This window comes from Glycine max, chromosome 15, assembly GCF_000004515.6.
Source record: "Glycine max cultivar Williams 82 chromosome 15, Glycine_max_v4.0, whole genome shotgun sequence".
NCBI classification, from domain to species: Eukaryota; Viridiplantae; Streptophyta; class Magnoliopsida; order Fabales; family Fabaceae; genus Glycine; species Glycine max.
Genome location: NC_038251.2, coordinates 28,725,282 through 28,746,665, shown reverse-complemented (window position 1 = coordinate 28,746,665; position 21,384 = coordinate 28,725,282).

Below are 21,384 nucleotides of genomic sequence, written 5' to 3'. Positions count from 1 at the left end.
GAAAAGCTAGAGCTTAGCTACACACCCCCTATAATAGCTAAGTTCACCCCCATTCCAAAAATACATGAAAATAAAAAAAAGTCCATACTACAAAGACTACTCAAAATGCCCTGAAATACAAGGCTAAAACCCTATACTACTAGAATAGCTAAAATACAAGGCCCAAAAGAAGAAAAAACCTATTCTAATATTTACAAAGAAGAGTGGATCCAACCTTGACCCATGGGCTGAAAAATCTACCCTAAGGTTCACGAGAACCCTAGGGCCTTCTTTAGTAGCTTTAGCCCAATCCTCTTGGAGTCTTCTATCCAATACCCTTGGGGGGTAGGATTACATCAGGGAGACTATATGATGTGGCAATGAGGTGCAGCAAGCAAATGCTCACCTCCCCCTTAGGTTGGACCAAAATTTAAATGGATTGGGTTTCTCCCAATTCAATTAATTTTCTCACCAACACACACATCAAATAGTACACTTAATGCATATGAAATTACAAAACTATCCCTAATACAAAAACTAGTCTAGGTTCCCTAAAATATAAGGGCTGAAAAATCATACATTACTAGGTTACCCTAAACTTGTGGAGTATCGTTCCTACACTATAGAGTCCTAAATACGAGACCAAGAAAATAATGAAACCCTAATCTAATATGTACAAAGATAAGTGAGTTTATACTTAGTCCATGAGCCCAAAATCTACCCTAAGGCTCATGAGAATCCTAGGACCTTCTCCTGCATCTCTGACCCAATCTTCCTGAAGTCTCCTAGCCATGACTTTGGTTATGGGTCCCCTCCTTGGGAGGATTGCATCATCCCCTCCCTCTTGAAGAGGATTTGTCCTCAAATTTGCCATCCCCTCATTATCTAAATCAGCTACACCTATAAAAGGAACCGAATTAGTAATGTTAAAGGTGTTGCTAACTCCATACTTATATGGGAGGTCTAGTCTATCAGCATTGTTGTTGATCCTCTCCAAGACCTGAAAAGGGCCATCACCTCTAGGGCTAGGTTTGGACCTTCTCTTAGTAGGAAATCTATCCATCCTAAGATAGAGCCAAACCTAATCTCCTTCATTAAGCACCAACTCCTTCCTTCTTCTATTGCCTTTAATTGCATATGTACACCTTTATTTGGTTCCTAACTCTCTCATGTAATTTCTTCTCAAACTCTAACCTAGATATCCCTTCTTTATGTATAAAAGAAGTGTTAAGTAGAAGAGGAATTAGGTCCAAAGGTGTGAAAGTATTGAACCCATAGACAACCTCAAAAGATGACTGCCTAGTAGTTCTATGAACCCCCCTATTATAGGCAAACTCCACATGAGGAAGGTACTCATCCCAAGACTTGTCATTGCCTTTTAGGAGAGCCCTTAATAATGTGGGTAAAGATCTATTCACTACCTATGTCTGCCCATCAGTTTGTGGGTGACAAGTGGTGGAGAAAAGGAGGTTAGTTCCTAGCTTAGCCCATAAAGTTTTCCAAAAATGGCTAAGGAGCTTAGCATCTCTATTAGACACAATAGTCTTAGGCAAATCATGAAGCCTCATAACTTCTCTAAAGAAGAGTCTTGATATGTGACTAGAATCATCTACCTTGTGGCATGGTATGAAATGTGTCATCTTGCTAAACCTATCCACCACCACAAAGATAGAGTCTACACCCCTCTGGGTCCTAGGAAGCCCAAAGACAAAGTCCATACTAATATCTACCCAGGGTGCAGATGGAATGGATAAGGGTGTGTATAGCCCATGAGGCATCACCCTAGACTTGGCTTGTAATTAAACCACACACCTACTGCAATACCTATGAACATCTTTTTTCATATGGGGCCAAAAGAATTTTTCCTTGAGGAAGACAAGAGTCTTATCAATTCCAAAATGCCCCATTAGCTCACCCTCATGCCTCTTTTTGACCAACAACTTTCTAATGGATCCTTGGGGTATACAAAGTCTTCCCTCCTTCAATAAATAGCCCTTAGCAATGTAGAATCCATCTTGGGACTTGTGCCCATAGCTAGCATAGATGGGAGAGAAGTACTCATTAGAAACATAGAATTCCCTTATGTTATCAAATCCTAAAATTTGAGCTCCAAAGGAAGAAAGCAATGTGTGTCTCCTAGAAAGAGCATCTGCAACCACATTGGTATTTCCCTTTTCATATTTGATAACATATGGAAATTGTTCTAGGAACTCTACCCATTTTGCGTGCCTCTTGTTTAACTTGCATTACCCTCTAATGTACTTAAGTGATTCATGATCACTATGAATAACAAACTCCTTGGAAACAAGGTAATGCTCCCAAGTTTGGAGGGATATAACTAAGGCATAAAGCTCCTTATCATATGAAGTTTCTCACTAACGTAAGCAATAGGGTGACCACCCTATAACAACACAACTCCCACACCTACACCAGAGGCATCACACTCTAGCTCAAAAGTTTTAGAAAAGTCAGGGAGAGCTAGAACAGGTGCCTTGGTGAACATTTATTTGAGCAAAGCAAAGACTTGCTCTTGTCTTTCACCCCATGTGAATGCCACATTCTTCTTCACCAATTCATTGAGTGGCAAAGCAAGTACAGAGAAATTAGGAACAAACCTTCTATAGAAGCTTGCCAACTCATGGAAGCTCCTAATATCTCCTACACTTTTTGGGGTAGGCCACTCTTGGATGGCCTTGATTTTCTTAGGGTCCACATGGAACCCATTTTTGCTAACCACAAAACCTAAGAAGACTACACTATCGACATAAAAGGTGCATTTATCTATATTAGCAAAGAGAGTGTGTTTCTTAAGAACCAAAAGAACTTGCTTTAGATGTCCTAAGTGATCATCTAGGTCCCTACTATAGACTAAGATATCATCAAAATAAACAACTACAAACCTAGCTATGAACTCCTTTAGGATATGATTCATTAGTATCATGAAGGTGCTTGATGCATTAGTGAGCCCAAAAGGCATCACTAGCCACTCATACAACCCAAACTTGGTCTTGAAAGCCGTTTTCCACTCATCACCTTCTCTCATCCTTATTTGGTGATAACCAATTTTAATATCAATTTTGGAAAATATGTTTGCATCATGCAACTCATCAAGCCTAGGAATGGGGTGCCTATACTTCATAGTTATGTTATTGATGGCCCTACAATCTGTACACAACTTTTTCCTTCTTCTTGACCTTTGAAGCTAAGGTCTTACTGTCCTTTTTTTTTTCTTTTGTTTTTCTAACTTTGTCTCATCCCTCTTGTCCTTCATTGTAAGTTGATGCTTAGCTACCTGTGAAGGTCTTTAAGGATGTAACACAAATTTAGTGCCAAGATGGGTGAGGGTAATCTCATTAGTTAGGCCATTGTAAATGATCTTCCTATCAAATTGCCATGGCCTTTCTAAGAGAATATGCCCCGCCTCTATGTGAACCTATATCACAAATAACCTCATCCTTATATGTCCAAATGGAGAAAGGTACCTTCACTTGTTGGTTAACTATCATTTCCCCTTGCTCATTGACCCATTGAAGTTTATAAGGTTTTTGGGTGGGAAATGATAGTGAGTTTCAACTTGGAAACTAATCTTGTGCTACAACAATTGCAACAAGATCCATTATCTAGAATGAGAGAAAAAAATTTATCTAAAATTTTTCATCTTGTATGAAAGATGTTCTCTCTTTGGGATTGGGATAGATCACAAGATTGGCATCCAAGGAGCCTTCTAACCATTAGGAGGTCATCTTCTTCATAGGGTTAGACTTCTTCACTAAACTCTTCACCCTTTACTTCATCTTCACTTCCACTACAAGAAGGAGAAGAAGTATTCTCCTCTTGACTACTATAAATGTCTTGACCCCTCATAATCATGGTTTTCTTTGTGGGGCATTGAGAGGAAATATGACATCTTCCAAGACATATGAAGCATTTAATATTGTTGTCTATATTCTTTGACACTCATACTCCCTTTTCTAAGCCTTTGGAGCTTGTCCATAAGCTCCCTGTCATAGTAGGAGGGAATGTGCCTCTTTCTAACGACACTCTTAAGATCATTCCAATACTCTACTAGAGGATCCCCATGAATCCTTCTTTCCCTAACAAGGAAAGTCCACCAACAGAGGACATACCCTTGGAATCTAAGGGTAGCCAATGGAACTTTTCTCTCTTCACTAATATGATGGCAAGCAAAGAGTTGTTCAACCTTCATTTTCCAATCTAGGTAGGCCTCAACATTATCTTTTTCATGGAAATATGGGAGGCTAATGCTAACATCTGGAGACCTTCTATACTTTTCTCTTCTTTAGGAGTAAGGTCTAGTATGGGACCTATTTACAAGACTCATGACTACCATAGGAAGCATTTCTTCCTCTTCTTAATTCTTTCATAATTTTTTTCTTTTTTCCTCTCTTATTTTCTCTCTTTCATCTTGACTTATTTCTTCCACTCGATTTTCCTTTTTCTTTTCTCTCTTGTTTTTCTTTCCACAATTTAAGGGATCTCAACTCATATAATATCCTATATGAGGGGTCCTTAGGAGTAGAACCCTCACCATTAACACTAGATGAAGAATGAAGACTCATGTTGGTTCCTAAGTTGTGGTTCTTTCTTGTTGGGGGTTTGAAAACAAAAGGTAAAAGAAAATATGGTTGAAACAAGCCAAAATAAACACTAAAAAAGGTGTGAAAGATAAGGTAAAAAGTAATTGGTAAAAAGCAAACTATTTAGGCAGTTTGACAATGGAAGGCAAAGGAAATTTAAAGCAAGCTATATAGTTTCCTATGTGAAGGCTTGGATGATCCCAACTAGCTCTTCACTTAGTCTACGTGGTTTACACTAAGCTATTACACACAAATAGAGGTTTGGGTGGTCTCTTGGAGACTCCCTATACACCCTTGAATAATGTCCAAATACAAGGAACCACAATAGAAAAAATTCAGCACAAATTGTTCTATTACAACAAATTTAACAAAGCAATTAAGGTCTTCAAATTTGTCTTCAATGCTTGTTTGTTTTCTCAAGTGTTTCACACAAAATTTGGTGAGGCTTTGGTTGCTTCAAATCCAACGGTGCTCCTAGGATGGTTAACCTCCAAGACTCAAAAATCTTCCTTCAAACAATGCACCAATTTCCTTTTCCAATCCTTATTGTAGGCAACACTTAAACACACACACACAAAAAAAAGACAAGCAAGAAACCAAAAGATGAAATGAAAACTAAACAAAAAGGAAATTTAACATGACATTAATTCAATGAGATTCAAGGAAAAATAAAGCAGAAGGACAGCACCACAAGTCAAGGTGGAACACAAAAGAAGTCCTAGAATGGCACTAGAATAGATTGACAAATTAAAAACAAGACTCAAAGAAAAATTCTAGTTATGTCAATTTGGAAACAAATCTAAAAGATGAACAACTCCAAGAAGTCAAATAGGCTTGTAATAAAGCTCAAAATAATGAACAATTTTCAAGCAAATCAAACATACACATTTTTTTTCGTTGTTCTGGATGTGTATTTTTTACGCTAATCTTTATCACTTTTTCTCGCTCATTTACTTTTCATTTTTGTTCATTATTTTTCCATTGTTTTTCTCCAGATGTCTATTTTATCTAGTTAAAATTTCAGATTAAAACTCAAAGTATTCAAGCCATAGTGGAGTTAAGAAGACAATGTGCAAGAACAGACAACAACTAGAATTTCAACCTAGAAAACAAGAAAAGTTTAACAACAAGACTACTTCTAGGAATTGATTTAGAACATGTTATGAACTAAATAACATGCATGAATTTGACCCAAAATTCAAATGATAGGCTATAAATTGCAAGAATACATGAACAAATATATCTAGAATTCAATCAACAAAATCAAAATTCAACACAAACTTAGAACATAATGTGACAATTATTATGACTAAACATGACTCTAAGACAACATGAATGAAGTGATTTACACGGGTTACATCATCTACTGAGGGGATGCTTAAATACTTAAAATTCACAAGTTTGAAGAAAGGCTGCATGGGACCAGTGTGGGAGCTAGAAGATTTTAATTGAGATGGCCAACACACAAGTTTTACATATTTGAGTAAATTTGCTCCATTTATAATATCACTTTTTTTTTTTATCGGATTGATATCTGTCATACCCTAATTTCGTCCGGGGACCTTTGCTTGATGACATGCGACCTTTCTTTGGTCCTTGTGAGGTGCTTGGCACCCATCATTAGGCAATTTGTGAAATTCCAGGACATGCCGGAAAACCAAAAAAAATATTGATGCACAATCCGTAAGTTTCCGTGACACACCGGAAATCAAATGGAAGCATCGTTGCATAAATAAGTGAGGTTCCGTAACATTCCGTAAGTCCAAAAGAGGATGATTATGTAATCCGCAAGGTTCCGTAACATTACGGAAAGAAAACAAGTATCGTTACGAAATTCGTAAGTTTCCGTAACTTTACGAAAAAAGAATCACAAAAAAAAGCATAGGGGGTGTACTTAGTAAAATGGGGGGGTGCAAACAGTAATTTTCAAATCTGGGCCCTTCTAGAGGTTTCTGGGCAATTTCTTGCTTAAGGTTGAACTAACCTAGCTCGCCTGGGCGAGCTAGATGGCCACCACACCCCCCGTTTTGTTGAAAAATGGGATTCCGGGGCTTCCGGGACACCCGTAATGCTTCCGTAAAATTGCCATAACTCTAAATAAGCATAATTAACTTAATACGGGTGAGACGGAAGAGAAAAAAAGAAGAAAATCAAGTCCTATATGCTTCCGTAAGGCTTCCGTAACTTTTCCGTAAATTATGAAAGAAGGGGGGTGAACTTATCAAAATTGAGGGGTGCAAATAGCAATTTCGAAATTTTGAATTGGGCCTTCCATAACGTTTTTTGAAGCTGGGTTGCTTTGCTTCCGGAGGAAGCAACCCAGCTCGCCTGGGCGAGCTAAGGTCGCCTGGGCGAGCTGGGCGGCAACCTCCTCCCCCTTTTTCCTATAAATAGGCTGAAGGGGGCTGTTCTAAGGATCCCTCAGCCCCCTGGCTATGTATTTCAGCTGTTTTGGGTGAAAAAAATTGTTTCTGTGAAGAAAATTCAAGCCGAGGTGCTTCCGTAACGCTTCCGAGATGTTTCCGTAAGCAAATCCATGAAGGTTTTCGTCCGTTCTTCATCGTTCTTCATCCGTTCTTCGTTCTTCAACGGGTAAGTTTTCGAATCCGAGACTTTGAATTCATTTCTTGTTTTTTTTAAGCTTTCATCTTTATTTCGTTCATTTTCGATTTCTTTTCTTCCGTCTTTAACGCGCTTTTACCGTTTATTTAAGTCGTTTTCTCACCTAATAAATGATAAAATGAATTTCAACCGATCATTTGTGTTGTAATCTCATTTAATCACTTTTAAAATGAAATCTAACCGATCGTTCATGCTATAACCTCGGTTAAACCAAAAAAAGTAAAATAATAATAAAATAATCAAAATATCTTGAAAAATAATAATAAAATAATCAAAATATCTTTGAATAAAATAAATCAAAAAAATCAATCGGACGTTTTTTTCTTTGGAAGTTTCCTTGAATGAATTGATTAATAACCAAAGTGAAACTAAGACTAAAATAGACTCACAAATCAAGTTTTGTCCGAAAATCACTAAAAACATCTTTGCTTTTATCGGTTAACATGGACCGTTCAAAAGCATAAAATCAACATGTAACTTTACCGCTTTTGCAAGAACTACGTAGGTCTGATTTCCTCATCGCAATTGAGGATACGTAGGAGCAAAAGCCCCGCTTTTGTCGACCACCCCAAAAGATCGTTAATGGTCCAATGCCTTAACGTTTCTCTCCTTTCAAAAACAAGAGATCGTTAATGGTCCAACGCCTTAACGTTTCTCTCCTTTCAAAATCAAAAGACCGTTTAATGGTCCAACACCTTAAATGACCTTTTGTTCAATAAAAACATATTTTACAAAAAAGACAAAAATAACTTAACCAAACACTTTGTTCCGAAAGAACTACGTAGGTCTGATTTCCTCATCGCAAATTGAGGAATACGTAGGAGCAAAGGGAAACACCCTTGTCGACCACAAAAAGAGAAAAATATAAAAAGGGTATAAAGGATATAAGGACATAAAAGGGAACTAAAAATCAAAAGTCATGTTTGCACATTCGATTAAAGGCTGCTGTCCCTTGGGACGGACGTATGGGGTGCTAACACCTTCCCCGTGCGTAAATACAACTCCCGAACCTTTCACTTAAAAGTTCGTAGATCGCGTCTTTTCCGGTTTTTCCGACGTTTTCCTCAAATAAACGTTGGTGGCGACTCCGCGCGTATTCCTTTCGTGGAACACGCATCCCGCGAGTCTCGCGTCGCCCTCCCGCCGAAGGGTAGGTTGCGACAGTTGGCGACTCCACTGGGGACTGTTTTTAGAGAGTTAGGCCATTTAATCTTGTGCAAAGTTTTGCCATGACTTACTCCTTTGTTTGTTTCCCTTCATTATGTTCTTGTAGATATAACTCTTTGATGCTTTTAGTGCATTTTTTGTATGTTTGAGGTAAATATTTATTCATTTGATGCACACAAACACTAACACTATTTGCACACACGGTGAGTTGAAAAAAAGGGGCCCTATACCCGGGTTCATGGGAACATAAGGAGTGGAGGTGAATCTGTGATCATGCTAGGTCTCCGACTTGCTTGATTACAGTGAACCCTCATCTAGAGCTTTTCTCTTTGAAAACTTATTGTTGCTAGTAGTCCCTACTGCTGCAATATGTTCTTCGAAGGGGATGATACCTCTAGAAACCATCAAGAGAGATATGACTACCTTGGGGATTATTACTAAAAGCCTAGTTAGCTCTTTCCCTTATAGGTCCCTTAAATAGGGGCACGGAGCAAACACGTTGCGTGCCATTTTTCACACTGCCATGCATAAGTATCATATACCCTTTTGCTTATATTTGTTTGTGAATATTGTCGTACTATGTACATCCCCGTGTTGTGCCTTTCGCATATGCATCATGCGTAGGTTTCGTCTTTGATCCCCTCACTTTAGCAAACCAACGAAGGGTCCGTGTCACCGTTTTAAATACATACGTTGGGGTACTTTGCTACCCCTAGACGTTGTATCTAAGAAGGAGACAGTTTCTCGGGCTCCCGTATTCGTAAATTGCATCTGTGTCATATGCATTTCTTCATGCATTCATCCATTCCACCCATGATAGATGTCGGAGTTTTGATTCGCACTAGATTTTATTTCACTTTAGTAAAACATGGGATTAAGTCAAAAGCCTTCGTTTAAAAAGAGGTTCTATCAAGTCAAAATCAAGAGCTTAGAGGTCACTAGTTTACGAGAGTTGGGGCAATTAATGGGTCAACTTCAACGGCAAGCCTTCCGCAAAGCCTATGGTAAGATTTGGGACCTAGCTAGGGTAGAAGTCTCCACAGAGTCCATTGCCTCCCTTGCCCAGTATTATGATCATCCGTTGAGGTGCTTCACTTTTGGGGACTTCCAACTATCACCCATGGTGGAAGAATTCGAAGAAATCCTAGGATGTCCTCTAGGGGGAAGGAAACCATACCTCTTCTCAGGGTTCTATCCCTCATTAGCTAGAATTTCTAAAATATTCCAAATCTTGGCGAAGGAATTAGACCACCAAAAGCAAGTCGAAAATGGGGTGGTCGGGATACCGAGAAAATGTTTGGAGGCAAAAGCAAGAATCTTGGCAGGTAGAAACGAATGGGCCCCATTCATAGACGTTCTCGCACTGTTGATCTTTGGAGGAGTCCTCTTTTCAAATGTGGATGGGTTGGTGGACCTGGCAGCGATCGACGCTTTTCTCGCCTATCATAACCACAAGGAAAGCCCGGTTGTCGCTATGCTAGCCGACCTATATGACACGTTCGATCGGGGATGTGAAAAGAGCAGCGCAAGAATTGTTTGTTGTGCACTGGCTCTCTATGTGTGGTTAGTTTCACACCTTTTTCTCCAAGAAGGTAGGCCCGTCTATCCGCTACAAGGTCACCGCTCGTGCGTCGAAAAAGGAAAGGCGAATTGGGACCAACTCTTGGCTAGCATGGAGGGGCGTCTGTTAATTGGTTCCCTCGCTAGAAGGAAGGAAGAATCAGGATTGTATCTTCATGCGAAGGATGTCCAAATGTTCCCTGGATGGGAACATGGGGTTGTATTAATTATAATCCCGTCCTCGCCATAAGACAGCTTGGCTACCCCATGAGAGGAGCGCCATTAGACGAAAGCATCACGCCTTTCATTACACGGGGTTTCAGTGACCCCAATGCAAAGGTACTCCAAGGAGTTCGCAAGGCATGGGATGCGGCATGAAGAAAGGACAGAGAGCTTAGGGGAAGCAGTAATGGGATCATCGGTGGCTATCATAAGTGGCTGAGAGTCCGGACACAAGGATTGGATTGGCTCCCAAATCTAAAGACTGTGAGAGACAATGAGGTTAAAGCTTCAGAAGAAAGTGATGAGGTGCAAGCGCTAAAGGCAAAGCTTGAAAGAGCCCGGGTAGTCAAAGAGAAGTTCAAGTCCATAGCCATCAAAGTCTGAAGAGAGTATGATGAACTAAGGGACGTTAATATGGCCACCGATGAAGCCTTGGAATGAGAAACCAAGAAGGCCTGAAAGGAAGAACACGACCAAAACAAGTTTTGAGGGGCTTTATAGGGCAGCAATAGTGAGCTCAAACTCTGAAGAGGTGAAAGGAATCATCATGGGTCAAAGGCATGATCTGGAAGGACGAGCTAAAGGCTTGCCTTAGGTCGAAAAGAAATTTGTCCCAACAGTTAAAGTGAGATTGAAGGGAATATGTGGGCCATCATCGATGAGTGCTAAGAGAAGCTAAATCTAGCGGCAACTCACGAGCAAAGGCTAGAAGATGAGTACGCCAAGATATCAGCAGAAAGGGAAGCAAGGGAAAGGGTAATTGATTCATTGCACCAAGAGGCAACCGTGTGGATGGACCGATTTGCTCTTACCTTGAGCGGGAGTCAAGAACTTCCCCGATTGCTAACCAAGGCCAAAGCAATGGTGGACACCTACTCCGCTCCCGAGGAGATCCACGGACTTCTCAGCTATTGTCAACATATGATAGACTTAATGGACCATATGATTAGAAACCGCTAGGAAGTTCGTATTGTCGCTCAGATCTTGACTAGTTATAACTTTTTGAATAAAATGAGTTTATCCCACGTTTTTACTCCAAAATTCAGTGCGAATCAAGTCACTCCCGCATTTTATCTCTAGCATGCATTGTATGTTGGTCTCGTCCTTTGTCACGGGAAGCCGGAAGGTCCATATCACCTTCTTAATTGTACACATGGGGCACTGCGCCCCCAAATGCGCAAGTAAGAAGAGATAATTTTCCGGGCTCTCGTGTCCGTAAAATGCATTCATATCATGCATCGCATAAGCATATCTTCATAACATCATAATGAACATATCGTTCCTGCATTTGTCCGTTATCATATTCCAGCCTCACATTTTGCATGAGTCATGGCATCATCATGCATATGCGTTCAACAAACTTTTTGATCTGCAAAATTGCATACCATTTGTTTTCATGTTTGCTCATCCTTGTGTTTTCCTCTACAAAAACAAAAAAGGGGAAGCGTGAAACTTCACACTACATTCTTAGTTCCATGAGCCAACCATGTTGGGATCATAAACCCATTTCTAAAAAAAAAAAAAAAAAAAAAAACACAACAACAAAACAAAATAATTGAACATGGTACCTAATGCATGGTTAACTAGGAAATGGTGTTTCTTCGGGCATCTCAATTTCATAATTACATTTTCCGTGCATAAGCTTAAAGTATGCCCGAGTCATTCATCCCTATGAGATGTTGTTGAAGTATTGGCGATCAGAATTGCCATTCCTTGGATTATAGGGTTGAACCAAGCTCATGCTTTTACAAAAAGGTTCATCAAGTCAAGTTGAAATATGGAAGTAACCGTCCTGCAAAATTGGGGCAAAAGATGAATTGAGTCACATCACTGCTTCGTCTACTGCCAAACATATTTAGGATTGTTGATGTCCTTGTTACTTCCAGTTTCACCTTGACAAAGATGTCATGGACCATGTTGAAAATCTAAATTGATTCAACCCCATATCCTGCGTAAAAATTCGCAATACTTCGACTGTACATCATTCGCATGCATCCATGCTTTTCATTGGTTGCATGGCTCATTGCATTCTTTCCTTGAAAAATAAAATAAAATAAAATGAACTTATCAAAAAGAAAAGGACACGCTTTACGGCGCCCTTACCGAACTCGTGCTAGAGCTAGAGTAATGGGTGAAGCAGAGGAGGTGCAAGAGAAGATGAAGGCCGAAAATGGAGGCCATAAAAGAGCAAATGGCCACAATGATGAAGGCCATGATGAGCATGAAGAAGATAATGGAAGCCAATGCTGTTATAGTTGCCGCTATTAGCGCTGTCGCTAAGGTGAACCCGATGCTCCCATCTGGCCTCAAGCAAATGAATCATCCAACCTCAAATATGGTAGGCAAAGATTTGGGAAGTACGGATGCCCCCATGATGTGCAAATTCAAAACGAGTACGCCTTCCCATCATATGGCTTGCCTCCCAACTATACACCACCCAATGTGGCATACACTCTCAATGAAAATCTCAATAACTCCACTCCGATACTCATTGAGAACCAATAACCTCATCAGGCACATATCTCTCAAACCATGGGGGAGACACATGAAATTCCCCACCACAATCTAGCTGACTTCGAGCCTTGGCTCGGATATGCCACTGAAGGGCAAGCAGTTGGTGGTGTACCCTTTGAAAACACTTTGGAGGGCCCTCAGTTTCGCCCACAACCACAACCATTGCATTTTGCGGTGGGAAGAGCCCCTCCTGCTATGGCCGAAAAGGGAAAGGCGGATCATCTAAAGGAAAGGCTCAGGGCCATTGAAGGAGGTGAAGATTATGCCTTTGCTAACCTAGAAAAGTTGTTCCTAATACCCAAACATGGTCATTCCTAAGTTCAAGGTGCTGGACTTTGAGAAGTACAAGGGGACTACTTGTCTCAAGAACCATCTAAAGATGTATTGTCAGAAGATGGGGGAATATGCAAAAGATGAGGAATTGCTGATACATTCCTTCCAAGAAAGTCTTACTGGGGTAGCTGTTACTTGGTACACTAACTTGGAACCTTCCCGAGTCCATTCTTGGAAGGACCTAATGGTTGCCTTTGGTAGGCAGTATCAGTACAATTTTGATATGGTTCCGGATAGGATGCAACTACAGAACATGTGCAAAAAGGGGGACGGATCATTCAAAGAACACGCCCAAAAGGTGGAGGGATCTGGCGGCCCAGGTGGTACCCCCAATAATGGAAAGGGAGACGATAATCGTGATGGTAGACACATTATCGGTACTCTACTAAAAAAAAATGATGGGTTACACACCTTCAAGTTTTACAGAGGCAAATTTAATCATCCTACTAGGACGACTGAGAAAACTGGGGCAAATAAAGAGGGTGAGGATGAGGGAGAAACCCATGCTGTGACTGCCATTCCTGTACGGCCAAGTTTCCCACCAACCCAACAATGTCCTTACTCAGCCAATAACAAACCTCCTCCTTACCCACCACCCAGTTATCCACAAAGGCCATCCCTAAATCAACCACAAAGCCTGTCTATCGCACTTCCAATGACGAACATCACCTTTAGCACAAACCAAGAGCACCAACCAAGAAATGAATTTTGCAACGAGAAAACCTGTAGAATTCACCCCAGTTCCAGTGTCCTATGCTGACTTGCTCCCATATCTACTTGATAATTCAATGGTAGCCATAACCCCAACCAAGGTTCATCAACCTTCATTTCTCTGAGAATACGACTCGAACGCAACGTGTGCTTGTCACGGAGAAGCCTCGGGGTGTCCCATTGAGCATTGTAGGGCTCTGAAGTGTAGGGTGCGAGGTCTAATTGATGCTGGCTGAAATTTGAGGAGAATCGTGTGTAAATCCTGACATTGACAAGAGATGCCACACATGGGGCAATTTTGAAAGCTGTTGTTAGATGTCTCTAATGACTCACCAGGATTTTCAACTTTCACTGGAATTGGGTGCAAGCCATTGGTCTATTTGCTCAAGCGACCTGTGACCATTCAATCAGAGGTTACTCGTCTTGCACGTTGGTGGGGCTGCCGTAAAACAACAAATAAAGCTCAAAACAAATAAGTTTCAAAATAAAAATAAAAAAGGGAGTTCAAAAAAAAAAAAAAGAGCATTTGATTGACTGTGTTTTCAAGACATTCATGTGACCTCATTATATCATTCCAGAAAGTTTGTCTTTTTAGAGAGAAGTGAGTTATCAAGAATAGGATGTTGGACAAATGGCCTCAGTTATTTTAAGAAAGGGGGGGTTGAATTAAGATGCAAAGACTATTCCCCAATTGAACTATCACTCTTTCTTTTTGGATTGAACTATCACTCTTTCTTTTTGGATTAACAATGCACCCTTAACATGAATTCCTCAAAAGACATTTCAAAATAAACTTCTTTAAAGCAAAAGATAAATAGCAATAAATAAAAGAAGTTTAAAGGAAGAGAGGAATGCAAACTTGATTTATACTGGTTCGGCCATTTCCCGTGCCTACATCCAGTCCTCAAGCAACCCACTTGAGATTTTTCACTCTCTTTGTAAAACTCCTTTTACAAAGCCTGAACCACATAGGGACAACCCTTCCCTTGTGTTCAGGAATCCTTTACAGCAAGAGACCCACGGTCTCTTAATCCCTTTTCAGAAATAAGAAGAGAAGAAGAAATCTCTCTTAAAAGAGGTAGATTGTAAAATGAAGATCAATCAAAAATTCCTTATTAAATATGCAAGTGGTTGACCAAGGAATCTTTTTGAGAGGATAAGACATTTCAATTCAGAAAAACTCTTGATCTTTCGAGAGGATAAAACTATTTGGGCAATGAAAACTCTCTTTAAAACATTTGAATGGCCGTTCATAAAACATTTGAATAGATATGTCTCTTGGAAATTATTTTCTGAAAATCCCCTCTTGTAATCAATTACAAGACTTATGTAATCGATTACAGGTTTTAAAAATTTGAATTAAAACATTTTCAACTACTGGTAATCGATTACCAGAGAGCAAATCTCAATTTGAAATGATAGAATTCTTTGGTCAAACCTTTTGTTTGTTTCAATTTGGAAACTTCTTCCTAAAGATTCTAAGAGATCAAACTTGATCATATATCTTGATTTTCTTGGATTCTTGTCTTGAATAAAACTTAAAAGCACTTGATCCTTTAGCATCATCAAGACATCAAAACATCTTGTTTCTACATAGGAGTCATTTGACTTAATCCATCAACTGAAAAAAATCCTTCAACTATTTCTCGTCCTTGGAAAATTCTTTTTGCAAAAATCAATTGCTTCTTTCATTCTTCCTCACTACGAGGTTGTGAAAACAAGACAACAATTGGTACCTCAAAGCCTTACACTGGGGCAATGAGGGGCATCGTGCTTGAGCCTCAAGTGAACCTAGGGGCAGATTAGAAGTTCTCACCCAATAGGTTCCCTCCTACAAGGTCATGACGAAAGACAACGATTGGTACCTCAAAGCCTTACACTGGGGCAATGAGGGGCATCGTGCATGAGCCTCAAGTGAACATAGGGGCAGATCAAAAGTTCTCACCCGTCGATGTTTTTAAACAAGAAAAAAAGGGGGACAAACCCTAGGATTTCAATGGATTGATTAAACATCAAACGACTCCATTGCCGTCACTCCAAAATGGTCAAATGACTAAATCAAACAAAACACACACTCTGAGGGAGTTCTCGGAGAGATTTGCAAAATATAGGATAAGGTCGTATGGACTATCACCTCTTTCAAAAGGACAGTCAATTTGTGTTTTCCAAAAAAAAAAATAATAATCAAATCAAAATCAAAATCACAAAATAGGGAAAGAATGTCATGAACATTGTACAATTTTCTATAACATTGCATTATTGCATACAAAGCCTGCATTTACTGCATTTCAAGATGAAGGTTGCATACATTTGCATCCCCAAAAAATCACCATGTTTCATATTAGGTAATAAGTGAATAGATGAGAGGCCCTCTCAAAGAGTCAACATCTTGCTTTCTTGTAAGGTTAAAGTCCTTTGGTACTTGCACCTATTGGCTCGCCTTCAGAGGACTGCATGTCCTCACCTTCAGAGGGCTACACGTCCTCGCCTTGAGAGGACTACATGTCCTCACCATCAGAGGGCTGCATGCCCTCACCTCTAGAGGACTACACATCCTCGCCTTGAGAGGGCTACTCGCCCTCGCCTTGGGTACTAGTTACCCTCACCTTCAGAGGACTACATGTCCTCACCTTCGTAGGGCTACACGCCCTCACCTTTAGAGGACCACACGTCCTCACCTTCAGAGGGCTACACGCCCTCGCCATCAGAGGACTGCATGTCCTCACCTTCGTAGGGCTACACGCCCTCACCTTTAGAGGACTACACGTCCTCGCCAACAGAGGGCTACACGCCCTCACCTTTAGAGGACTACACGTCCTCGCCAACAGAGGGCTGCACGCCCTCACCTTGAGAGGACTATACATCCTCGCCTTGAGAGGGTTGCACGCCCTCACCTTTAGAGGGCTATGTGTCCTCATTTTCAGTGTGCTCCACATCCGCACCTTAAGAGAATTTAAGGTCCTCTATCCTTAAATGCTTAACCAAGACTTGCACTCCCGGTTAAGGGACCAGTAGTTTCCTTTTAACGGTTCCTGGGCCACCCCTTGATATTGAAGGAGGGCCAACTGTGCGAGCACAACCAGAGAGGGAGGCTATCACACAGCTACTATGCATACCGGGGCAAGATTTCACCCGTGCCGCTGCAAAGAGACGAGTGCGGATCATGCGCACCAACATGACCACTCTTACACAGATATAGATGACATTGCTACTTAGCAACATTCTGCCCAGCGACCGCAATGCCAATCTCCCCCTGCAAAAGTATCAGTTGGTCTGTGTCGTCCCGACATGGGTAAGTATGCATATGGTTCAACTGATTTCTGATACCATCTATTGTTTGCAGGGATCGCACCCACAAAGACACCCAGTGGACCTGAAGAAGTCCAACAGGGCCCTGGGGTTTCCAGCTCTGGTTACGGGCCTCTGTCAGTCCTACAGGGTGCCCGTACCCCCCCGGCAAGGTCACGTCATCATAGGTAAGTATGCACATCGCTTAACTGATTTCTGATTTCATCTATTGTTTGCAGGGATCGCGCCTGCAAGACACCCAGTGGACCCGAAGAAGTCCAACAGGGTCTTGGAGTTGCCAGCTCTAAATATGGGTCTCTGTCAGTTCTAGGGAGTGTCTGTCGCCCCCAGCAAAGTCATCAGACCCCCCTACCAATCGAGCTTTCATCAAGAAGTACTGCGCCCCCAGGCAAGCGCAGGGCGAAGCACCACAACAGCATTGGGATGGCCGGTAGCAGGCAATAGACACACCGCCACCACCTCTAAAGTTCACCTCAGCTCATCCATAAAAAGGTTTGAGCGTTGCCTACGACACATGGCCGACCAATAGGCAACCAAGTCCAAAGCCAAAGGTAAGCAAAGTACTAGGTCAATGACCGACAAGTCATAAGGCGTCCAGCTAAAGACGTTAAAGAAGCGCTACTAGGAGGCAACCTAGTAGGTAAGTATGCTTGTTATTTGATCACTTTTCATAGTAGGACACACCTAGTTGCTCATGATCCTAGGAATTTAAATAAAACGAGCACAAGCTCGGAAGGTAGTCATACCTCACAAAATATATATATGTATGTTTAGGTAGAAAGATACCTTAGATATGCATGTATGTAAACAAAAACACACTTCACAAAATATATATATGTATGTTTAGGTAGCAAGATACCTTAGATATGCATGTATGTAGCAAAAAGATACCTCACAAAATATATATATGTATGTTTAGGTAGCAAGATACCTTGGATATGCATGTATATAGCAAAAATACCTCACAAAAATATACACATGTTTAGGTAGCAAAATACCTCATAAAAAAAAGAAGGAAAAAAAACAAACGAGAAAAAAAATGAACAAATGAAAAAAAAAAGAAAAAAAAGATGGAAAAAGAAAAATAAGTTGTCTAGCTGAAAAACCGACATGCTTTTGAAAAGAGTTGACTTCCAACTTTTCTTTGAAAAAAAATTCACCGATCATAACTAGTTTTTGGAAAAAAATGTGTACATCTGAAGGGTGAATGCTATGAAATTTCCCCGGACGCCCGAAATGGACTCGGATGAATGCACAAATTGATAAAAGAACATATTTTGGAAACATTGGGTTGATTTAAAATAGAGGAAATGAATCCTGAGCCCTAGCATCACATGACCATAAAAATTTGACACTTGAGTGTCCACATAGGTGCATGCATGACCAGTTTTGCATAAAATTTCCAAATCATCATTTTTGCATTTGTGTCATGGAAATAATGTGGGGCATCCCTTTTATCCTTGAGCCAAACCAAACCCTGACATGTATCATGTCTAGCCATTCTACAAGCCTTGAGCCAAAATCCTAACTCACCATAAACCTTGACCCGGGGTGAGGATGTCAATCCTTACCCTCGGAAGCAAAAGAGAGGAAAATTTCCAATCAAAGAAAAAGAGAAGGAAAATTTCCAATCAAAGAGAAAGCAAAAAAAAGAGGGAAGGAAAATTTCCAATCAAAGGAAAAAAGAAAAGAAAGGAAATTCCCAATCAGAGAGTGGGAGAAAGAAAAAAGAAAAGAAAGAAAATTCCCAACCAAAGAATGGGAGAAAGTAAAAAAGAAGGAAGCTCCTGGTCAAAGAAACCAGAAGAAATGTGCAGAGAGGTCTTTGGACCAGACAATATCTGAACAGTACAAAATTGTCATCAAATGAACAAAAGAAAGAAAAGGAAACCATGACCTAAAGTGGTCTTCTCCCTTTGATTACCAACCAAAATCCTGTGCGTCGGTGACTTGTTCGCCTCGCGCAAAACCAAAACAGAAAAGGAAAAGGCAAAAAACACACAAAAGCCGAAAAACCCATCAAGAAAACCCATTCCCAAGGGAAGTCCTATTGATCCATGATCACGCATGTAATTTTTGATTTGATAGGAAATAATTTGCAAAGTCAAGTCATGACATATCTATGGTTCGGAATTAGGATGAAACACTTACCTGTGCGAGATTGATACACTTTGAGTGATTTTCTTCTATTTTGTCGAACCCAGTGTTTCCTCTAAATGTTAATTTAGAAACGAAATGCTAACCTCCAAAATCTCAGTTAAGGTTATGGGGGGATTTCGTCAGCAGACTCTCCTTCCCCGGTAAACGCATTGTTTTTCACTCAAAAAAAAAAAAAGGCGTATGCTGCTCTAATCAGTTGGAATGTTTATCTCTTTACTAAAGCATGTTTGCATTTTAGCGAAGAAAACACCGAGACTTTTTCAAGTCTCACAAATTATCCAGAACTACGTAGGTCTGAGTTCCTCATTGGAGGATACGTAGGAGCAAGAGCCTCGCTTTTGTCGACCACACCGCCTTTTGTTGCCATGACCCAAGAGCTGGTAGCCCGCGGAGACACCTTACGGTTATCCGCACCTCGTCATTCAGTGACCCCAAGTGTGATTGACGAGCAGAGGCCAATGTGGTCATCTGCGCCCTTTCCAGAGATGTCAGCATTTTCCGATGGAGACTTTTCAAGTCTCACAAATTATCTAGAACTACGTAGGTCTGAGTTCCTCATTGGAGGATACGTAGGAGCAAGAGCCTTGCTTTTGTCGGCCGCCCCATAATCTTTGTCATACTGACCCTGAGGTCATGTGACATGCACCCTTGTGTCATCGAGAGGCGGCGGGCCCGATGATACGCGGAGATACCTTACGGTTATTCGCACCCTTGTGTCATCCAGAGGCGGCGGACCCGATGATACGCGGAGATACCTTACGGTTATCCGCACCCTTGTGTCATCCAGAGGCGGCGGGCCCGATGATACGCGGAGATACCTTACGGTTATCCGCACCCTTTTGTCATCCAGAGGCGGCGGACCCGATGACAAGCAGAGACAAAATTTGGTCATTCTGCACCCTTGTGTCATCCAGAGGCGGCGGGCCCGATGATACGCGGAGATACCTTACGGTTATCCGCACCCTTGTGTCATCCAGAGGCGGCGGGCCCGATGATACGCGGAGATACCTTACGGTTATCCGCACCCTTGTGTCATCCAGAGGCGGCGGGCCCGATGACAAGCAGAGACAAAATTTGGTCATTCTGCACCCTTGTGTCATCCAGAGGCGGCGGGCCCGATGATACGCGGAGATACCTTACGGTTATCCGCACCCTTTTGTCATCCAGAGGCGGCGGGCCCGATGACAAGCAGAGACAAAATTTGGTCATTCTGCACCCTTGTGTCATCCAGAGGCGGCGGGCCCGATGATACGCGGAAATACCCGAGTGGTTATCCGTATAAACATTCTTTTGCTATCTGTAAGACAGAACGCTTGATAGCATGCAGAGACTGACATAGTCTTCTGCACCTTTTGTGAAATTCCGGGAACAACAAGTCATTTGCATGTGGAGAGCTTATGGTCACCCGCGACTCTCGTCAAATCGAGAGGAACGAAATTAGTGTCTTATCTTTACTTTCCTTTTATCTCCAATAAAAGACAAGTAAAGAGGGGCAACTGTCATACCCTAATTTCGTCCGGGGACCTTTGCTTGATGACATGCGACCTTTCTTTGGTCCTTGTGAGGTGCTTGGCACCCATCATTAGGCAATTTGTGAAATTCCAGGACATGATGGAAAACCAAAAAAAATATTGATGCACAATCCGTAAGTTTCCGTGACACACCAGAAATCAAATGGAAGCATCGTTGCATAAATAAGTGAGGTTCCGTAACATTCCGTAAGTCCAAAAGGGGATGATTATGTAATCCGCAAGGTTCCGTAACATTACGGAAAGAAAACAAGTATCGTTACGAAATTCGTAAGTTTCCGTAACTTTACGAAAAAAGAATCACAAAAAAAAAGCAGAGGGGGGGTGTACTTAGTAAAATGGGGGGGGGGGGGGTGCAAACAGGAATTTTCAAATCTGGGCCCTTCTAGAGGTTTATGGGCAATTTCTTTCTTTAAGGTGAAGTAAACCAACTCGCCCGGGGGAACCCAAAGGGCCCCACACCCCCCCGTTTGGTGAAAAAAGGGATTTCCGGACACCCCTAAAGGTTCCCTAAAAATTCCATAACTCTTAAAAAGCCTAATTTACTTTATTCCGGTGGGGAGGGAGAGGAAAAAGAAGAAATCCAGTCCCATATGCTTCCCTAAGGCTTCCCAAAATTTTCCGTAAATTATGAAAGAGAGGGGGGGGACTTATTCACAAATTGTGGGGGGGGGGGGGGG